General features: G+C 35.1%; 1 protein-coding gene across 1 annotated transcript in view; it reads left to right on the plus strand.

Moving 5' to 3' along the window:
- Positions 1 to 17,030: 17,030 nt before the first annotated feature.
- LOC111514606 (BMP-binding endothelial regulator protein) overlaps positions 17,031 to 20,935 on the plus strand; it is a 185,774-nt gene continuing 181,869 nt past the window's right edge. Inside the window, exon 1 of the mRNA XM_023170867.2 lies at positions 17,031 to 17,241. The gene's annotated coding sequence lies outside the window, so the exon portion shown is untranslated. The remainder of the gene's footprint in view (positions 17,242 to 20,935) is intronic.

The following is a 20,935-nucleotide window of genomic DNA, read 5'->3' on the forward strand; positions in this document are numbered from 1 at the left end:
CATTCCACAAGGTACTGTTCTTGGACTTTTAGCTTTGACATTATATGTGATCAGCTTCTTTGAATGAAAGTAATTTTTGTGATAGGAAAAATAATTTGCTAATAAATTGATGAATGTGGCCGGTGATACGTGGTAGGAAGTCATAATGAAGAAAAGAGAATTGAAACTTTCTATATTTTTTACCACTTTTATTTAATGTATAAGTTTGAAAATTTCCTTATAGGACGAAACTGCAATAAAGTTAGTTACAAATAAAATTGGTAAAAAACATAGAAGTTTCAATTCTCTTTTCTTCAAAGATACGGGAGAACCTTGTGCAAAATGTGGAAATGTACACTCCACTTTGTGAATACAAATTATGTTTTTCGAAGAAAAATATCATTTTCTTTGTAAATAGCCTACTAGTTGAATTTTGATAATCATCATGTCGGAATATGGAACAAAAACATACATAAATACTTACAAAAAATCTTCAATAACGTTGAAAATATTCATAATTCAAAATATGTCTGTTATGAGAAGGTTGCATTTTTGAAAACGCGAAACAATGTTACTCTTTTTGTTGAGATTGCATTACCATATAGATACATAATTTGATTTATTTGTTGTTATTTCTCTGAAGTATAAAATTAATCTTTCTTTTGTGGTTGACCATAAGTCAATATCGTCAATATTCTATTGTTCTCTATAAAATCCGCAGTGTTATTGTTTTCACACGACTTCGATTGTTGTGGATATTTTATTGGAACTGAGTTGTATGTCCAGTAGTCACTGGACAGGGTCCGACTATCTCATCTTTCTTAAAACATAAAAATCTTTCGAAAAAGTATTTATTTTTCAAAATAATCTCCTTGCTCCTCAAAATAGTCCTTAACTGCCGAAATAACTTCCTCATCGTTTGAAAATCTTTGACCACTGAGCCATTTTTTCAAATTTGGGAACAGAAAATAATTCGAGAGGGCCAAATCTGGTGATCGGGGTGCATGAGGTAGCAATTCAAACTTCAAACTCCTCGTTCAAACTCCAGTTCAACTTTTACATTGGTTAGGATGAGGTTTTTCAAATGAAAGTATTGTACCACATAACAATGACCAATTTTATCCATTTTCAGAAATTCACCAAAAACATTCGCTAATGATGGCTGCCAAAAAGATACTAAACAACGCAGCGTCTTCAAACTTGAAACATATCCTTCATAGATACAGTGTAGTTTACTATAGTATAGTATAGTATAGTTTAGTATAGTATAGTATAGTATAGTATAGTATAGTATAGTATAGTATAGTATAGTATAGTATAGTATAGTATAGTATAGTATAGTGTAGCACAGTATAGTATAGTATAGTATAGAATAGTATAGTATAGTATAGTATAGTATAGTATAGTATAGTATAGTATAGTATAGTATAGTATAGTATAGTATATTATAGTATAGTATGGTATAGTATAGTACAGTACTGTATAGTATAGTAAATTTTCATAAAATGCTAACCTTGACCTCTCTGTATTTCAGTCTGGTGAGGCCAAAACTAGAATATGGGTCCATTATATGGAATCTCATATACCATCAATACACATCAGCAATTGATGAATGACCGGAACTCCTCCAAGAAACTGTGATTACCCTGATCTGCTATGCAGATTTGACTTTGTAGCCTTAGAAAAAAGAAGAAATCAGGCATCTGTTTTATTTCTATATAAGCTACTGAATGGCAAATTGGATTGTCGTGTACTATTATCAGAAATTGATCTTTGTTCCAAGAATATTTTCTAGGCACATCAATACTTTTTTATGCAAAAGTGCACAAATTAACTAAATGTTGAAATCACCAACATGATGTGTCGTAATGCGAACAAGCTCTCTACTAACATCAATATTTTTTGTTGCAGTATTTGTGAAATCAGAAATAAGTTTCGTGCGTACCTATAAGTCATTTATGTTTCTTATATCAAATCTTTCAAGTATGTTAGTTTTGCTCTGTAAATGGGAAACTGTTGGGCAATAAACGCTATTATTATTATTATTATTATCATTATTATTAGATTGTGTACTTTCTAATACCATGATATTTTTCGAACAACTACCGCCATCTCTAGGTCGGGACAGGTACTTTTGGAACCATCCTGGTATATAAGCCGACCCAAATTGTTTGTGACTCTTCCTAAGAACTTTTACCGATGAAAAACCTGCGGAATTCGATACCGCACGTTTCCCTGCATCTCATTGCTATTCACCGATGCCCGAGCAATCAGATCCGACATCAGCACCGGCTACTGGATTACATTCGGTGAGATCACATTCTAATACGGCGCCATCGATGCCCGTCCGCGTAATATCTAATGAGTATAGATTACATGATTAGTGGTTTAATTGTTGTCGGAAGCTCGTTTCGGATTTTATTTATTCTGAACACGGGCCGATGCGATCCAAGCTCGAGCGTCTGCTTTGGCGTGGAAAAATTCAACCAGAGGGACGAGTATGTCAAGTGTTGCCAGTAATTCACGAACGATGTCTTTTTTGTAACGGGTGGCTAACAGCCGTTCACATTTCAAAAAATTTTACATGAATCTTCAATGAACAGTGGAAACAAAAGAGAACCTAGGTTGGAACCCTGAGGAATACCAAAAGCAGCTAGATATGTTCTGGACTCTCAATCACTGTCAAAAATAACCTGCTTCCTACAGGACTGTGAGAATTGATTGGCGGTACTCGAAAAACTGAAATCCTTCAGCTCATTGAGCTGATAATGAATACATTTGTTGCTTCTACGAGTGAATCATCAAAACTCAAGGTCTCGAGAAGCAACTAGACATCATCAAAAATAATCTTCAATGAAATGGCTCCAAAGCGATGTTTAAACAGACTTTGGCTAAAAAACAGCAGGAGCCTCGCAAGAAAAAAAGCCATCACAACCTGTGCTTGCACTAACCTACATCAGAGGATTATCGGAAAGGATAAGAAGAATTGGATCCAAGTACAACATCAGAATCTGCTTTAGATCTGGGAACACTATCAGTAGCAACCTCACAAAAACCAGGCCACCAAACGCGGACTGTGATTTCAAGAATTGCATTTACTAGATATCCTGTGAGTGCGGAAAATCCTATATCGGTGAAACTAAGGGCCATTGAATGTTCGTATTGCCGAGCACAAAAAACACACACAGCGAGGGGAAACCAGCAAATCAGGAATAGCAGAGCATGTTTGGACTCATAAACATAACATCGAGTGGTCCCAAGCTGAGATCTTAAACAGGCAGGAACATTGGTTTAGGAGGAAATTCAAAGAAGCCGCATACATGTTGTCCAGCAACGTATTCAGCCAAGCTGGCGTAGATATACGCAACATATGGAAATCCATAATCAAGATGGAGTACAGATGGAGTCACAGCAAAAAAATCTGAGAAAAGTTACAATTCTCACAAGTGAATTGAGAATATATTCTTGGTAACTAATGATTTTAACAAATTTTTGTTCAGAATATGATAATGATATCAAAGCTTGGAGCATATTTGAAATTTTGTTTGACAATCTCGAAGCTACCTGTAATAACAAGAGTGTCATGAAGATTTCCTAGCTTGTCATATATTTTATCCAATTGTAGGTTGTACCATGGAAAATGAATGCAATGCTGTTCAAGAGAACATTATTCAATACATCCAGTGGAAAAAATATATTACCCGCAGATCAAACGAAAAATTTTCAATTATTTCTTTATATCTGATTGAGTTTACGAAAGTTTGAACTGGAAAAAACATTTCTATCTGACTCTCACACTAATATAGTGATTTATATGGCAACTTTTGTGAGTTCTGCTCATCAAAAACAAGTTTTGATTTCAGAAATATGGAAATCGGTAACCGTCTTTATACTGCATGATGCTGGATTTCCTGTTTTCTTGAAACTTTTCAAATATTGAATCTCATAATATGAATAACGTTTTCTCTTGCGACTAGATGTTTATAGTTCATTAAAAATTTCCTCAGTATGTAACTTTGTTGGGGCATTAAATACACAACTGATTGTTTCAAACATCAGTTGCTATTACAAACCAAATGAACGTGAACGGATTAACATAATGTAAAACCCTGCTGCTGAATTCCTGCTTGCCCAACACAAAATCCCGTGTACACAAGTTTTGATTATGATAATGATGTGAAAGCTAGCAGTACATGCGTTGGCATATGGGTCAGCTTACGTTCTATTAAAAAGCGGTACATTCTGACATGTTTGCATTTCCAGAATTTAATATCTTTACGTGGTGAAAATGGAGCAAAGTGGGCGATAATGGTAATAATAATGTTCACTTCTCAACATTTTACGAAGCGAAAATGTATACTAAGCTTAATGAAAATAAACAGAAGTCACTCAATCTTCTATACGACTCTCTGTTATTATGTAGGAAAATGTTAAACATGTGGATAAAGAAAAGTTACTTTCTTTCGAAAGATGTTTGATTGAGTGCTTGAAATTGAAATTATAATTATTTTTATGAATCGTGAATTTATCACTAGCAGAACCGTCTCGAATGAATTATTTAATTCTTTGTGTGAAATTCCAAAACATTTTTCTCTTCTTCAGATCAAATGGCATTTCGAAATGTTTATACGTGAAACAAACTTGGAAATTCTGTTTCAATAGATGTTCATATCTGAACAAAGTTCAACAGTTGAAAAAACTAATATTATTCTCAAACGGAATCTACATTGAAATACGTTACGCGTTCTGTGAATTATATGCAATGGATCTATTTTGATACTTTTGAAAACCTTCATTTAACTAGCTTGGCATCATGGCCTTGAGATAATTTCATTGTGAAGTCGTTCTTATTCACACTTATGATGAGTCAGTATTAGAATAAAACATAGCTTCAATACCAGAGGTGGATTATCAGCCAATGAATTCTTACTGGGAACAGAGATTTTTTATCCATATTACTTTACGACTGAAAAAACAATGCTCATAGCACTGAAACAAATTAACTCCAAAATATTCGATTTGGTTACGGCTATTTGTCGCACTTTGTTTCATATCGTCACTAAGCTATGATTTTGTGATTAATATTTGTCTGTTTCATTATGGTCTGAACATTTGTATCTTTTCTGATAGCCGACTCAGGAAACATACAGGGTGTAACTGAATACGTGTAAAACATTTAAGGAGGTGATTACTCATCGAAAAAAAGATAGGATCTTTCATATAACGAAAATTCATTGGAGCATCCCTTGTTAAGATACAGCCCCTTACAAGCATTGAAGAAGTTACAATATTGAAATTAACTCGACGTTTTGTACTACCAAAAGACACTTAGCTAGTAATTTATTTGGTTTACCCCATGGTTGTAAGGGGTGGAGTCTCTCTGATTACCCTGCACGCATCGATGATGCGGTTTCTTAAGTCCACTACATCGCGAACAGGAGTACGATAAACCAAATGTTGTAAATGGACCCAAATAGAAAAAGCGAGAGGATTGAGATCCGGGGATCGAGTGGGCCAGTTCTGTGATCCTCTTCGACCTATCGACTGATTTGCATATGTTTCAGTTGAATGCTGACGTGTTACTTGACTAAAATGGGCGGGAGCCCCATCATGCATGAAAAACATATCTCTTCCGACGCCCAAAGGAACTTCCTCCAGCAGTTCTCTTGAAAATTGAACGTATGCTCATCCATTTAATCGAGGAGGTAGAAAATGAGGCCCAATTAAATCTTCCCCAATAACTCCGAGCCACACGTTGAGAGAAAACTGTTCTTGACGGTTAGTTTCGATAATAGCGTGAGGATTTTCATCAGCCCATATGTGGTAATTATGAAAATTAATAATCTTGTCCCGAGAAATAACAAGTGAATTATTGAAGTAACAAATTAAGAACAGAACATCAACACACAATTAGTATTGATTCAATTTCGAAAATTCACAAACTGACAGCGTCATACCAATTTAATTTTTACTATCGCTAATACCGACCTACTAGATAGATTAGTTTCGTATTTTCGCATTTATGACGATGTATCTCTGTAGTTGTTCCTAAAATAATTTTTTGCTACGAACTGGTTTATTTTGGGCAGAAAACCCAAGAGATATTTTTTGTTTAGAATGAAACAGGCTATCGGAAATAAATTTTCAAATGTTCAACAAATAATAAGACAAAAAGTTACATTGGAAATAAATTTTAGGGGTTGGGTTTTCCACCACTTACAACCATGGGGTAAAACAAATAAATTTCTGGCTAAGTGTCTTTTTGGTAGTACAAAACGTCAGGTTAATTTCAATATTGTAACTCTTTTAGGAATCACACGTTAAAAGGTAAGACCTCGTTAGTCCTTAGCCCGCACAAGTTTCTCGACTTCTGAGAGTTTTCGTTCGTATGGGGACGACAGCTGATTAACGGAAAAACAGATTTTAAACAGATTTTAAATAGATTTTAAACAAATTTTTTTTTTGGTGCTTGTGAAAAAAATTGTTATACAAATTTTATGTACCCCTTCAAGGGGCTGTATCTTAACAAGGGACGCTTCAATGAAATTCATTTTTATGAAAGATCGTATCTTTTTTCGATGAGGAATCACCTCCTTAAATGTTTAACACTTATTTGGTTACAGCCTGTATAGGCAACATGGGTCTGACAGAAGAAACCCAATGCAGGTTCTGTCAAGAAGAGGAAGAAACCGCACTGTATGTGCGAAGAGATAGCAAGGCTGAGACTCGCAAGATGCGGAGAAGAGAAACCAGAGGTTGCCAGCTATGTGAAGGGGTCAGTGTCAAGGCTATGGAGTCTCATCAAAGAGATTAAGCTAGACAATGATCTCTAACATCCAAGGAGCATCACAATAGATCTGAAACGGTCGCAGTGAATCTAATGTATGGCCTGAACATTTGTATCTTTTCTGATAAAAGAAACCTTCGGAAAAAAACAGAAGGGGTAGTCGGCAAGATCACCCGATTTGAGTCCTTTGCGATTTTTGTGAAGCTACTTGAAATCTACAATTTATAGAACTCACTCACTTCGTAATTATCTTCTGTTTGACTTGTCATTAACTGTAATTCCTTGGTATTCACTGCATCAAATAAAAAAAAGTCTTTAAATTGCACTCTACCACATGAGTGATAGAGAGAAGGTTAGAAATGTGTCTCAAAAGTACCCCCCTCATAATGGAAATAAACGGTTCGTAATTTTATTTTTAAAAAGTGAATTTATGAGAGTTCAAATAATATTTAATTGTATATAAATAGGTACAAAATTCAAGGAAGTAGTCTCATATTTTATAACTTCTTCCCAACTCAACCATAACCATTTTATGTGGATATTCGCAATAAAATTCAAAGGGAGCACTTGACTTTATGGAATGTAACAAAAGGGCGTTGTGAAAGAAATCTGCAATGAGATGCCAAATGATGCTATAATGAATGTTTACAAAATAATAGATACTCTCCCAAGTTTGAATAACCTCTATTTAAGTACTGTTTCTGATTTCTCCCGGAGATGCGGGAGAAATCAGATGTGACAGAAATGATGTTTGTCATTACGTGCTTTAAACATCATTTCTGCATATTCGATACACTAGCTGAGAAATCAAACAGTTAGAAATCCTGATTGCTCGTCAGAAGGCGGACCATCATCATCTGCATCCCGAGAGTTAATCCTTGAGACATACCCATTGTATTTGAAGTGGTATTAAGAGATTACACCAAAATCGCTCATTACCCGACTAGGTGAGCTTCTACCTAAAGTCACCAGCTAGCTGAAAGAATGGGGATAATTTGTATTTGCTTTATTGAAGATTAGACAATTTGGTTACAAATGAGCCAGATTACGACTAGCAATTTAATATAGATGTTTCACAAAGGAATCACAGAAATCTGTGGGTTTTTGCATCATTACTTCCTCACTTACTTTTCTCTCTGCTAATGCTTTCTGATAGAGGATTAGTCAAGAGTGAGGGAGGGGTATTTTTTCGTCTGGAATCACAGAAGAATAGAATGAGTACTGAACTTTGTTTATACGTAGGGTACGTTCATGAACGATTGGGTTTTTCACTGATATTTGCAACTAATAGTTATAGCTAATAATTTTCCTTGATCGAAAGTTGTTCATTAATAGATGGGTAATTCCAGTTTTGTGATGAAAATGGTTGATTATTACTCTGAGGAAAAAACTATCATTTTGGATAATGATAGATAAAAACTGAGTAATCTTGATATAGGTGCCAGATTACATAGAACGCGAAGACAGAAAGAAAACTGTTGCTCCCTTATAACGAGGCGTTAGTTCTTTGGTATTTTTTTGCCTTTAAGACATTTCATTACGTTGCTATTTGTCAAAAAAAAACATATTTCCAAAAAAACCGTATTCACTAGTGATTTTCTCAGGAAAAATAACTCGTCCATACAAAAGTTATTCAGAAAATAAGAAGTTACCGAAACCTGAGAAATCAGAAACAATAAGAAGTGATTAAACTTGATCACTAAAATGGAGTGCCAGTACAGAAAAAACAAAACGGTTCATTGATTCTTCGCTAGAGAAGAAAAACTTATCCTCAGTGATCCCCAGTATGTTTTGGAAATGGCAGGCTCTGGTCTGTCTCGAATTCTTCGAAGCAGTAACACTAATAGTCTTTCACATTCAAATATTGACTTCCAGGAAAGGAATGTTCTTGAGGAAAGCTGTTTGTGCTCAGCAAAATTGATGGCCGAGGTCGAAACAGAGGTGATATGTCACGAATGACTCATGTGTCAGGACCAAGGTTCCATCAAGAGTATTTTGGTAGATATGACATTATTACTTTTTTGAAGAAAACTATTCCAATAGAATTATTGATCAATTGCATGAAATGTGACAGGAATAGTTATAGCCCAAGCTTTCTTCAACATATTAGGTACTAGGAATTGACTAAAGGACGTAGACATGATAATGGTAACTGAAATATATTTTTTCCTGTAGCTCAATTTGTACTGCACTTTCCGAATAAGACTGACTCTCCTACGCCGTGGTATTGCTCATATAAGTAGATGCAAATTTAGGAGACAACAGAACGTCTAATTCAGACCCTATAGTTAACGTTGTTCATTGAACATCTGTGCTGGGACCTTTCCTGTTCATAGTTTTTATGGATGACCTTTTCTTCCAAGTTCTGCCCAAAAATTGTATCGTTTATGCCGATGACACGAATGCCCAACTACTTGATATGACTTTGGATGACTCCTTGAACTGGACATGACATATAGAAAAGTTGAATACGAAACTATCCAAATATCTATTTTTATTGGGGCGATTGAAAAAATATGTGTTTTTGCCTTTATTGTTGAAGGAACTGGAAATCATGACAATTACATCAATTTCCATTTTTCAATCACTGCTGGAGATACATATTGAGGGTAGTCTTCCACTTTGATAACTATGTTACACGTGGTGATAATCTTACACGACCTTCTGAATTCAATCTAAAGAAATCTAAAGAATAGTCTAGATATCAATCTATATAATGTCTTGCAAACAGTTGTCAAGAACTTATCCCATATACGCTTTGTAAAACACATGAGAACAGTTACTTATTGATGAATGCTTTTAGAAGAATATATATCCATCTATACTGTAAAAGCAACCATACCATGGAATCAACCAAATGGAAGCAACCATGGTAATTCCTGGATTCGTGTTTTAATCGAAACTGCGAAACCTGGTTCAACAGGGTATACCAATAAATGCTAGTGATTTATGCTGCAACCAAACTGAAATTGGTGTCAGTGTGAATATCTTATTTACTGTCAATCAGGGTTTTCCTGTAAAGTTGAAAACAAATATGGATAACCATGTGATCTCGAGTTGCTCTTCTAAATACTCTCATGGTGAACATTCTTCCTGACTTGGTTCCACCTTTCTATTTATGGCTCTTACCAATATTATTTATGCCGTGTATAGACAGCTCTCTCTTGGGCAGCTTGCTATAAAAAATAGGTCTCTGGACTCTCTCTGCAGTATATATGCTTCATGCACTTTTTTATCACCATCTGCGAACTAATAATGGATAAATGATGTTTTCCGTGAAGCCCCAATGTTAATTTTTCGAATTGTAGGTGTACCAAACCCGGTTTCTCTCGTCATTAGTTCCTGTAATACTTACAGGATGACGTCAGTATGTTGATTTGATCTAACTTATACAAATATCCCTCCCACACTCCTTTTTTCCGACCAGGATAACGCTGTTTTAATGACGTGTTATCTGCATCTGTTTACAGACTCAGTACTACGCAAAATAACTGGGTCACTTGATATTTCAGCTGATATGATTCAATTGTTTGGGTTTTTATATTTCTCATGATTTGACGTGAATCATCGACGACAGGGGACCTGAAGCGATTGAAATTAGGGAGGTTTTTAGCCGCAGGAATAGACGACTTTCAGCAAATGATTCGAATTTCAGCCGCGATGAATCATCACCAGTAGTTGTTAAAATATACACTGCTCAACAATGGAAGTGATCATTATGGAATCATGTTTTATTCGGACAAATGAAAATTACTACGATCCACCGAAATAAACTGACGGTGATTCAGGGTGATTCAAAAGTACTTTGACAAACTTCAGGAGGTGATTCCTCTAATATGAATTGTCCAAATAAATAAATGTCCGGAAACGCTTCGTTTCCAAGATACAGGATGTTGAAGTTTTATTATTATTTTCTTTTTTTTTCAAATAACTTTTGAAATACTGAACTTAATTAAACGAAACTTGATGTTCTTATTGCTCTCACTCATAGGGGGCGCCACCTACACGTTTTTTTCTTTTTCAAAGATTCATAACTTTTTTGGGCGTACTTCTAGCACATTTTTCAGTAAAAAAATCGATTCCTCTATCATATCTACGTAAATAAGCTATCCTTGTTACTAGTCGCTGTAAGCAACCGTTTTCTAAATATTTGGACTCGAAAACTTCAAGTCGACTATTTGATAATCGATGCATGTTGAAGTTATTACGAATATTTTGCTTTTTTCACAAGAATGCTTTGGAAATGAATTTGACGTTTTACTCGTTTGAAGAGGTCATTACTGTTGGGTACGTTCCTTTATGACATCCTTAAGCGAAATAGTTATTTTTGTATCAAGTTATTTTTGTATCAGTATTTGTTTTAATGAAATTTGCAAGAAATGTCAACATTTTATTTCAGGAAATTTTGAATATGTAGAATAAACTAAAATAAACGAAACTGAATTGTATTCAAATAAATTGTTCGAAGTGTCCACCTTCAGCGAAGATACAGGCAGTCAGTCGTCTAGTCATTGAATCTCGTACCCGCTCAAAAATTATTGGTGTGTTTCTTATTGTTTCACAGGCGTCTGCTATTCGGTTTCTTAGATCTTCCTCGTTTACTACTGGAGTCTTATAAACTAGTGACTTCAAATGTCCTCAAAAATAAAAATCTATCGGGTTTAGATCTGGGGACCTTGGTGCCCACGCCTGGTTAGGTTCTTCTACACCCCTACCGATCCATCGATTTGGATAGACTGTGTTAAGGAATTCCCTGGCTACAACGCTAAAATGGGCCGGAGCCCCATCATGCATAAACCACATGCGGATACGAATTTCTAATGGTACATTCTGAAGTAGTCCCGGCAATTCATTTTCTGAACAGTGTCTGTAAGTTGCACCATTCAGTCGGAGCGGAAGAAATAAAGGACCTATCAAGTAATTATCAATTATTGCTGCCCATACATTTACAGAAAATTGACACTGATAATGCCTTTCACTAACTGCGTGCGGATTTTCGAGAGTCCAAACATGGTTGTTATGAAAGTTTGTGATAGCATTTCGTGAGGAGTTTGCCTCATTCGTGAAGAGTACATATCTTAAATATTGACACAAATATTGACACATAGTAATGCGTTGGGGAAAGTCTCGTGGCAAAAGAGTAGAATTGACAGCTTCAGCAATTACTCTTGTGCTTGTTTCTGGATTCTCTGGATTCTGGATTCTGGAGCGTTCAAAACAGATTCTTCCAATTCTGGGGTTCGGACTGCTCGTGGTCTTCCAATAATATCAGCTGCCCTCTTAAAGTTACCTGTTTCTGCCAAACGACGGTGGAGACTAGCAAATGTTGGAGCTGAAGGCAGTACTCGATTAGGAAATCGCTCCTGGTAAATACGTCTTGCTTCGCGCGCATTGCCATCCGTAAGGCCATAAACGAAATGCATATCGGCTAAATGAGCATTATTGTTTGAATAATCCATTTTTTCAAAACAAGTGTTTTCTACTTCTACTTACGGAAACTTCAAAAAAACGTCTAACTGTCACAAAATATGTAATTACCAAAACTACTCACAAACGTCAAATTTATTTCCAAAGCATTCTTGTGAAAAATGCAAAATATTTGTAATCATCAAATAATCGACTTGAAGTTTTCAAGTCCAAATATTTAGAAAACGGTTGCTTACAGCGAATAGTAACAAGGGTAGTTTATTTACGTAGATATGATAGAGGAATCGATTTTTGAAGAAAATGTGAAAATGTGCTAGAAGTACGCCCAATAAAGTTATGAATCTTTAAAAAAGAAAAAGACGTGTAGGTGGCGCCCTCTACGAGTAAGAGCAATAAGAACATCAGGTTCGAATTCGACACCTCAAAAACCTCCTATTACCAAGTTTCGTTCAATGAAGTTCAGTATTTCAAAAGTTATTTGAAAAAAAACGATAATAAAAATAAAACTTCAACATCCTGTATCTTGGAAACGAAGCGTTTCCGAACATTTATTTATTTGGACAATTCATATCAGAATATTGTGAGGAATCACCTCCTGAAGTTTGTCAAAGTACTTTCGAATCACCCTGTATAGTCAGTATTCATTCGTATATTGATTTGCAGTTTCTCATTCCGCTTCGAAAAATTAGATATTCTCATCAATGATCTTCAAGTTGTCTGAAATATTTCTGTCAAGTATAATATCCGAATGATAATGTCTTTCAGACACTCTCTATTAGTCTGACTAGGTTAAAACGGTTCCAACCTGAGCATGGGAATAGACAGTCTGGCCATAAAACCGGAGACAATGTTTTTTTTATTTTTCGAACAATGGATGAAAAATATCACGCCAACATTTGTTCAGTGAATGGAGACATGAAAAATGCATAAAAAAGTCAATATAATCAATTAATAAAAATTTCCTCAGAATGAAAGTTTTTTAATATTTTATAAACAACGCATTCAGTTCATAACAATTTGTCAAATAATAGAACTGGGAACATTTCAAAAATCATATTCCTGCATTGGTCGGTTTAAAAAATGAAGAAATTTAATTATTTGAGGATGAGTTCCTGAATTTGCAAAATATATGAGTTTTATATGAATTTTTTGTGAAGTTTCAAATTCCTCACTCAACAAAAGCATCACTAATGAACAAACTGCGGGAAAATTTTCTTTTAATGTTTCTTCATATTATTGGAGATTTATTCCAACCCCAAACCGTTATTTTTAATTCCTCGGCACCTGTTTCGACCACCAAGGGATCATCTTCAATATAAAGATTAAACTGAATAATAAATATTTTTTCCATTCCTCGATATTTATATTTCATGACTCGGAAATCATTCACATGATTTTTAGCATCCAACAATAAGTTGTAAACAGTAAAATAATGATCCGGGGCTAGACTGCAGGTTCCCCGTCTCGCCTTCAATCGATCACTGACCCACAGACGTTTATTCTCGTTTTTACTATTTGTCGTAGGTTTCTTTACGATTCCTAATCCTTGGAATGCGTAATATATAGCTACCTCATTTGTTGTTTCTAATAAAAATCTGTTCGCGATGAAGTCATTACAATCTGGCGAAAACCCAAAATAAATACTGTTGGTCTAGTGTCTAGTCTTACCTCGATTTTTATGTCTTGCAAATTCCTTCGCCGTGTTGAGCTCATGAGAGAGAAATGACAATGATGAATGAATTAAATCAATCTACAAACTACAACAGCATCGTACAAAATTATTCGATAAGAGGCAATATTCAGCAGGCTCAAAATTTTTCAATTGTCTACCTTCCGGCCTAAAAAGTGTAGCATCAATTCTAGTATTCAAACGGAGATTCAGAAACACTCTCGTAGATGGTTGTTTTTATAATATTAATGAATATTTTGCCAGTCTACATATAATTTCATGCCCGATATTACCTATTTAGACGTTTTCGTGTTTCGCCATAGAATGGCTTCTTCAGGCATATCTTCACTAACTATATTCTACATATTCAATGCTTTACATGCTTAATTTCAAGTACTTGAGTTTGTAATGAATTAAATTAACTGAGCTTATGTTCCAGATTCCACATTTGAAAAAATATTCAGTAATGGGAGTTATTCAATTCCAATAGATCATCCAGTGAATTAGCCAAATTCTTGAATTTATTGATTTCTAAACACTCTAGAAGATTGAGTTTGAAACTTATCTATTTTGAATGTAACACGTCGTAAGAAAATAGAAAAAAAATCAATCTGAGGATAGCCAACTCAACTAACCAAGTAACAGAAATTTCCTTAAAAAAGGAACGGAACAGAATTATCCACTAGAGAAATGGTCGGGAAATTCAATAATCATTTTACACCCACTCCAGGAAAAGTCGGAATTGATCTTAAATTTACGCAAAAAATTATACCTCTTGTTCAAATTCACTATTTTTCCCCAATTTCTGAATTTGAGGTATTAGATCTGATTCATAACCTGAAAAACACGTATTCATGTGGGCATGATGGGATATCTAATAATCTCATTAAGAAATGTAGCCAGGAACTGTGTTTTCTTCTGGCTTTTTTAATAAATTTGTCAGTAGAAAAAGGGATTTTCCCAGACTAACTCAAGTCTGGGGTCATAAACCCAGTTTATAAAAAAAGGTGACCCCCACTTCACTGGAAACTACAGAGGAATAAGTTTTCTATCAAGTTTTAGCAAGCTTTATGAGTTGAATAAAAAAAATCAACTGCTTTCATTCTTAACTATGAATAATTTGCATTCTTCAAGTCAGCATGGTTTCACAAATGGCAGAAGTACTGAAACTGCTTTATATAATTTTCAAGAAAATTTAATAATAGCCTGAATGAAGAAGTGAAGGCTATTTATTGACTTTCCTAGGGTCTTTGATTGTGTTAATCATGACCTCTTATTAATTAAGCTCGAGCGATATGGTATAAGGGGTGTAGCATTGAATTTAATGAAATCATACCTAACTAATCGATCCCAGAGTGTAATCATCAACACAACTCAGAGAAAATCTTTCATTATTGAACAGGGAATTCCCCAAGGCTCAATTCTTGGACCTTTGTTATTTTCAATCTATGCTAATGATCTCATTAATTTCCTTCTTGACATCTCTGAAGTCCAAGTAATATCATATGCTGATGATACAAATCTACTCATAACTGGCGAAGATACTGCTGAATCAGAACAACCATCTTGACAGAGTGATCTGGATAGAGTCTGCGGAGTTCGAAGAGAAAATCTCGATATTTTATCCGTTTTTCCTCCTCTTTTCTGACGATATTCGACTCGCCAGGAGCTGAAAACTCCACGACAAATATCGTTTTGCTCTGGTGATCGAGAAGGACTACATCAGGCTTATTAGCTTGTATGAGCCTGAGGGTGGGGAACGAATAGTTCCAATAAATTCGGCACTTCTTGCTTCCCACAACGGATTCAATATCCCCGGAGTGTAGGGCCACACCTGTGTCTCGTCAATACCGTAAGAGTGCCGTAGATGGTAATATAGCACTTTTAGGGCCGCGTTATGTCGATGGATATAGGCCGAGACCGCATATGCTGGACATGCTGATAGCAAGTGCATTGGGGTCTCGGGCGCCTCGCGGCAGGCCCTGCACCTTGTGTCAGGAACCTCTATACCCATCACGCGACTGCGGTAGACTAAGGTGTTGAAGACACCATCCTGGCAAGCCATGATGAACCCCTCAGTTTCCGACTTCAGCCCACTCGACCTTGGAAAGGCAAACGTCAGGCGCTTTGATAAACCAAGGTCTCCAATGTTATTGAAGACGACCCCATGCAGTGGCTTATGCTTGTGTCTCCGCAGAAGTAAGGTGATCTATGCGGTTTTTATCTAAGCTTTTTGCTTCATTATTATTATTATTATTTTGGAATGTGCATGATGTATCAACAGTGAATATTATATAGGGTCATTGGAGTGTTCGAAAAGCCGAAATTGCAAAGAAACGACCGCAAGTGGCAAAGGAAAAACATTTCTTTCATCAAGACAACGCATCGTCACAGATCAATGAAAATGATGTCAAAATTGAATGAAATGGGCTCCCGCATATACCGTATTCACCAACACTGTATTTTTGAGATATGCTCTTCGCATATCTCAAAAAAGTTTTCACTGGTAAGAAACTTCGCTCGAATAAAGAGGTTTTTGCTGCAACTGAAGCCCATTTTGAGACAAAAGATAAATCGTTCTACAAAAGTGGTATTGAAGTGTTAGAGCGGCGCTGAATTGATTGTGTGGCTCTTGATAGAGATTATGTTGATGAATTAGGCCAATTTTGAACAAAAAGAATGCGGTTTCTTTCTTAGCTCCATGATTTTTCAGCCCATGTGTAATTTGCTTCTCTTTGCTTCTCTTTTTGAGTTGGAAACAAACATGTTTCATGCAGATTTATGAAAGCTGTATCTAGTCCTCGACTACTTAACCCCTCAAACGTTTACTTGAAGACGAACACTAACATTTTGGAAAGTGTTCCGTACACAATAAACAACGATCTGCGTAATTTTATTGGTATACGATCTGGAGTTTTACTGGGAAGGGGCTGATTTACGTTAGATGATATATGTATGATAACGATGGCTTCGGAAAGACTTTATATTCTTTGGATTCCATCCTGAAATATAAAAAAAAATCAGTAAAGCTCTGCCTGCGCCAAACTCAGGCATATCTATCGAGATGGCAATCTCCTCCCGACTTGAAAGCGCATGTAAACAATATCAAAAAAATCCTTGACGGCATGAAACTGAAATTGCTGAATCCTTGGCGAACATGGATTACATGGGAGGGAGACGCCAACAGAGAGAGAGACTACGGAGAACATTTACCAGTGTCGACGCAACTTCTGTCGAGAGCAGCTCCATGCGACCGACGATTGTAGTTGATGAGTTTCGCGGATTCTGCGGGCGCGTGTGATTTTGTTTTGTTTTGATTTTTTTGTTGACAGTTCGGGCCCAGGTGAGACGATTTCTCTTCTGAAGCGCTGGACATTCCGTGAGTACTTTATTGATTTTTGGATTTTGTCATGTTGGGAATGTTGCGAAACTCACTGTGGACGATACCAGTTTGTTACTGACAAAAAGCAGAAAGTTGAGAACAGATGGAACATTCGTTTCAAATATTACTTTATTGAAAATCACTATCAATACCAAAGAGCATTTTTTGGGTCAAAGATAAAGTGTATGAGAAAAAAAAATACTGTGGCTTACGAGAAGAATTCATTCGATTTTTCTGTTTAATTTCCTGGAGGGACAATAATAATAATCATGATAACGTTTATTTTTTGTTGAGAAGTACAAAGTTAGAATTACAATGATTCTATATGTACGTTGACAAGGAAATTATCTTAGGATAGGAACAGTTATGAGACAAAACTATCGTAGCAAAATAACAATAATAAAATCAAAACACCTGAATAGGGTTATAAAACCAGGTTGGGTCATGTGAAAAAATTAATAAATATAAGAAGAGTGGATTATGTCACTTAGTTATGATAATTATCATAAAAAGATTATTGAAAAAAATGTTTAAAATTCCTCAAGTGTGTAGTATTTTTTTTTCACTGAGAATCTTCTTTAGTCTTGATTTGAAATTGTTCAAATTTGATGATTGTTTTATGATATCATCTAGCTTATTGAATGAAGCTTTCTTGGTGTAGGTACAGTTGTGAGTTAGATAATGATGTCGCGGGGAACATATGTAAAACTTGTTTCTATACATGTTTATCATCTCTGCACAGATACCGGCAATGATTTTTACTGCATTTTTTTGCATAATAATTTTTTTTAATTTGATAATATTCAACAATGGCGAAAAAAATGTAATTTGTGTTATCGATATAGCGGATATGAATATTATTATCGTTTAAATCTGTTTGAAATCTGTTTTTCCGTTAATCAGCTGTCGCCCCTATACGAACGACAACTCTCAGAAGTTGAGAAACTTGTGCGAGCTAAGGACTAACGAGGTCTCACCTTTTAACGTGTGATTCGTAACACGGTTTGATTGAAAAATGAACTGGAAGAATATTGAATGCAGACCAATATTTATTGAAAAAATAAACCCAATGAAATTTAAATTCTTTTGGCAACGAATTAGATAAATCTGAAAACTAATGAAGGCACTGAATCACTATTATGGTTTCGATCCCAAAAAAGTCATATTCATGAAGTGAATAATTATAGCAATTGATATATACAATGTAATACCTACCGGTACATTTGAAAAATTGACAAACTAAAGAATTTCGAAACTGAAATAAAGAACTATATCCTGAAAAACATGGAAACATTCTATAAAATACAACGACAGTAAATACACCCACCATTGCTGCTATCTCTGCCCTCTACCAATCGTCAAATATCATCCAGAATTTTGGTACAAATTAATGTACACACATAACCAAGACCAATCAGCATTTTACCCGTTGTCTCAAAATTATTAGAAAGAAGTATAAAAGATCAACTTGTGAAATTCTTGGAAACATATAATATTTTGCCGGATACTCAATCAGGATTCAGAAAAGGACATAGCTGCGCGACAGCCCTTCTGAATGTGACAGATCGTATCTTCCAGGCAACTGACTCGGGAATGATTACTGTTCTAGATCTCTTAGACTATTTGAAAGCTTTCGATACCCTAAATCATTCTGCGCTGAAACATATTCTAAGATTTATTGGACTCTCAGAAGAATCTGTTTTGTTTTTTGATAGCTATCTAAGTGGTCGAAAGCAACGAGTTGTACTCAATAATATGGTTTCTCGAACAAGAGAACTGACGTGTGGGGTTCCACAGGGATCCATTTTGGGACCAATTCTCTATGTAATTTTCACAGCATTTTTCAAAAATGTTGTCTCGCATTGTTATCTACAAATGTATGCGGATGATACTCAGGTGATGTATTCCTTCCACCCATCAGACATTATGAATGGTTGTCAGAAAATCAACGAAGACCTTGATAGAATTTTCAAAATATCCAAAGATCATTCTCTCTCATTGAATCCAAACAAATCTAAGGCAATGCTGTTCGGGAGGCGAAATGAAAGACTTCTTCACCAAAAAAATGTTTGTGTTACTATCAATAACATTCCTGTACAGTTTTGTGATGTGGTGAAGAATCTTGGGCTCTGGATAGATTACTTCTTGAGATTCGAAAAGCATATATCGGAATGCATTCGTAAAAGTATCTGGAAACTGAAAATTTTGTTTGGATCTCGAGCCACCTTGAATTTGAATCTTAAAAAAATGCTTGGAGAGTCTCTAGTTCTTTCTACTTTTACTTATTGCGATACAGTCTATAGCTCTTGCCTTACGGCAACATCTACGCAAAAAATCCAGAAAATCCAAAACTATTGTCTCCGTTTCATCTATGGTATTCGTAGGCGTCAACCCATCAGTCATAAGCTACGAGAAGCCGGGTGGCTAAATATGAAATCTCGCCGAAAACTTCACTGCTCCATCTTATATCACAAAATAATCACTACCCAAACTCCCTCCTACCTTTATAGAAAGATTGTGTTCCGCACTGACGTTCACAATCTCAATATAAAATCGAAAGGTACTATAACACCACCAATCCATAAATCATCATTGTTTGAGAGAAGTTTTTTCTATAATGTATCGACCACTTACAATGCTATTCCAAATGATTTTAAGAATATGAAACTCTCCTCCTTTCGAAAAAATTTGTTTGAATTTGTGAAGTCCTCTAATATCTAGAAAGCGGTTATTTGTATCAGCACATATATCTATAGTTTCACTCAATTTTCATTAGTTATCTGCGATCTTTTGTTCTTTTGTTTTTTTCTTCTGTTTCCTGTTTCCTTCTGTAATCCTGTGTTCTACTGAATAAAGAATATTATTATTATTATTATAAAATACACATGTGTTTAAACTCATGATTCATACCAGAGTTCAGGTACCTTCCCTTTTTTCCTTGTAAATTTTTGCCCGCCAAAATTTTTAGCATAGTTTATGTACAGTACTAATAGTTTTTAGAGAAGCCCTGGATATAACACACACAAGCAATAATGCCACAAGCAGAATGACTCAGAAAGCGAATCTAACTCTATTTTGTAAAATAAAATTGTGAGAAATATAATATTGTATGAATTAAAGGGGTTATATTTTCAGGAGTGATTAATTTGTGGGAAAGATTTTGGAAGATTCTTACATTTCTTATTTTTTTTGTATCAAGATGAAGTAGTAGAAAGCCAAAAACTTTCTTTCCCACATAATATTGTAATATTGTGTAATATTGTATTGTATAGTAGGAAATGAAACGAATATTTGATATTTTTATAAAAAAAAAACAAATTATATAGTTATATTGACAGATTCAGAAGACGTTTTTCAAAAGAGATTTCAATGTGATAAAATTTTTTATTTCAATTTCACATATCTCTCATCAGGTAATTATAAATGAGAACACCATTATGAAGCAGTCATTTTCTCAATCAATCAATTCATTTTAATATTCAAGTTTGACATGATTTTCGAAAAATCAAAATTATCTGACCTAATACTGAAATTTGGAATCAATATTTGTGCGATATGTTTGATATTAATTAAAACTGAATCAATGGATATATGAATCTGAATAATCGTTACAAATTGTGTACAAACTCAATGTGGATTCGAGTAAATGTATATCGGGAAATCCACTTCAGTGCCTTATTTTGTGGTGTTT

Source organism: Leptinotarsa decemlineata, unplaced genomic scaffold (assembly GCF_025532065.1).
Source record: "Leptinotarsa decemlineata unplaced genomic scaffold, Ldec_3_MD MMD2_tig00001064_RagTag_RagTag, whole genome shotgun sequence".
Taxonomy (NCBI): domain Eukaryota; kingdom Metazoa; phylum Arthropoda; class Insecta; order Coleoptera; family Chrysomelidae; genus Leptinotarsa; species Leptinotarsa decemlineata.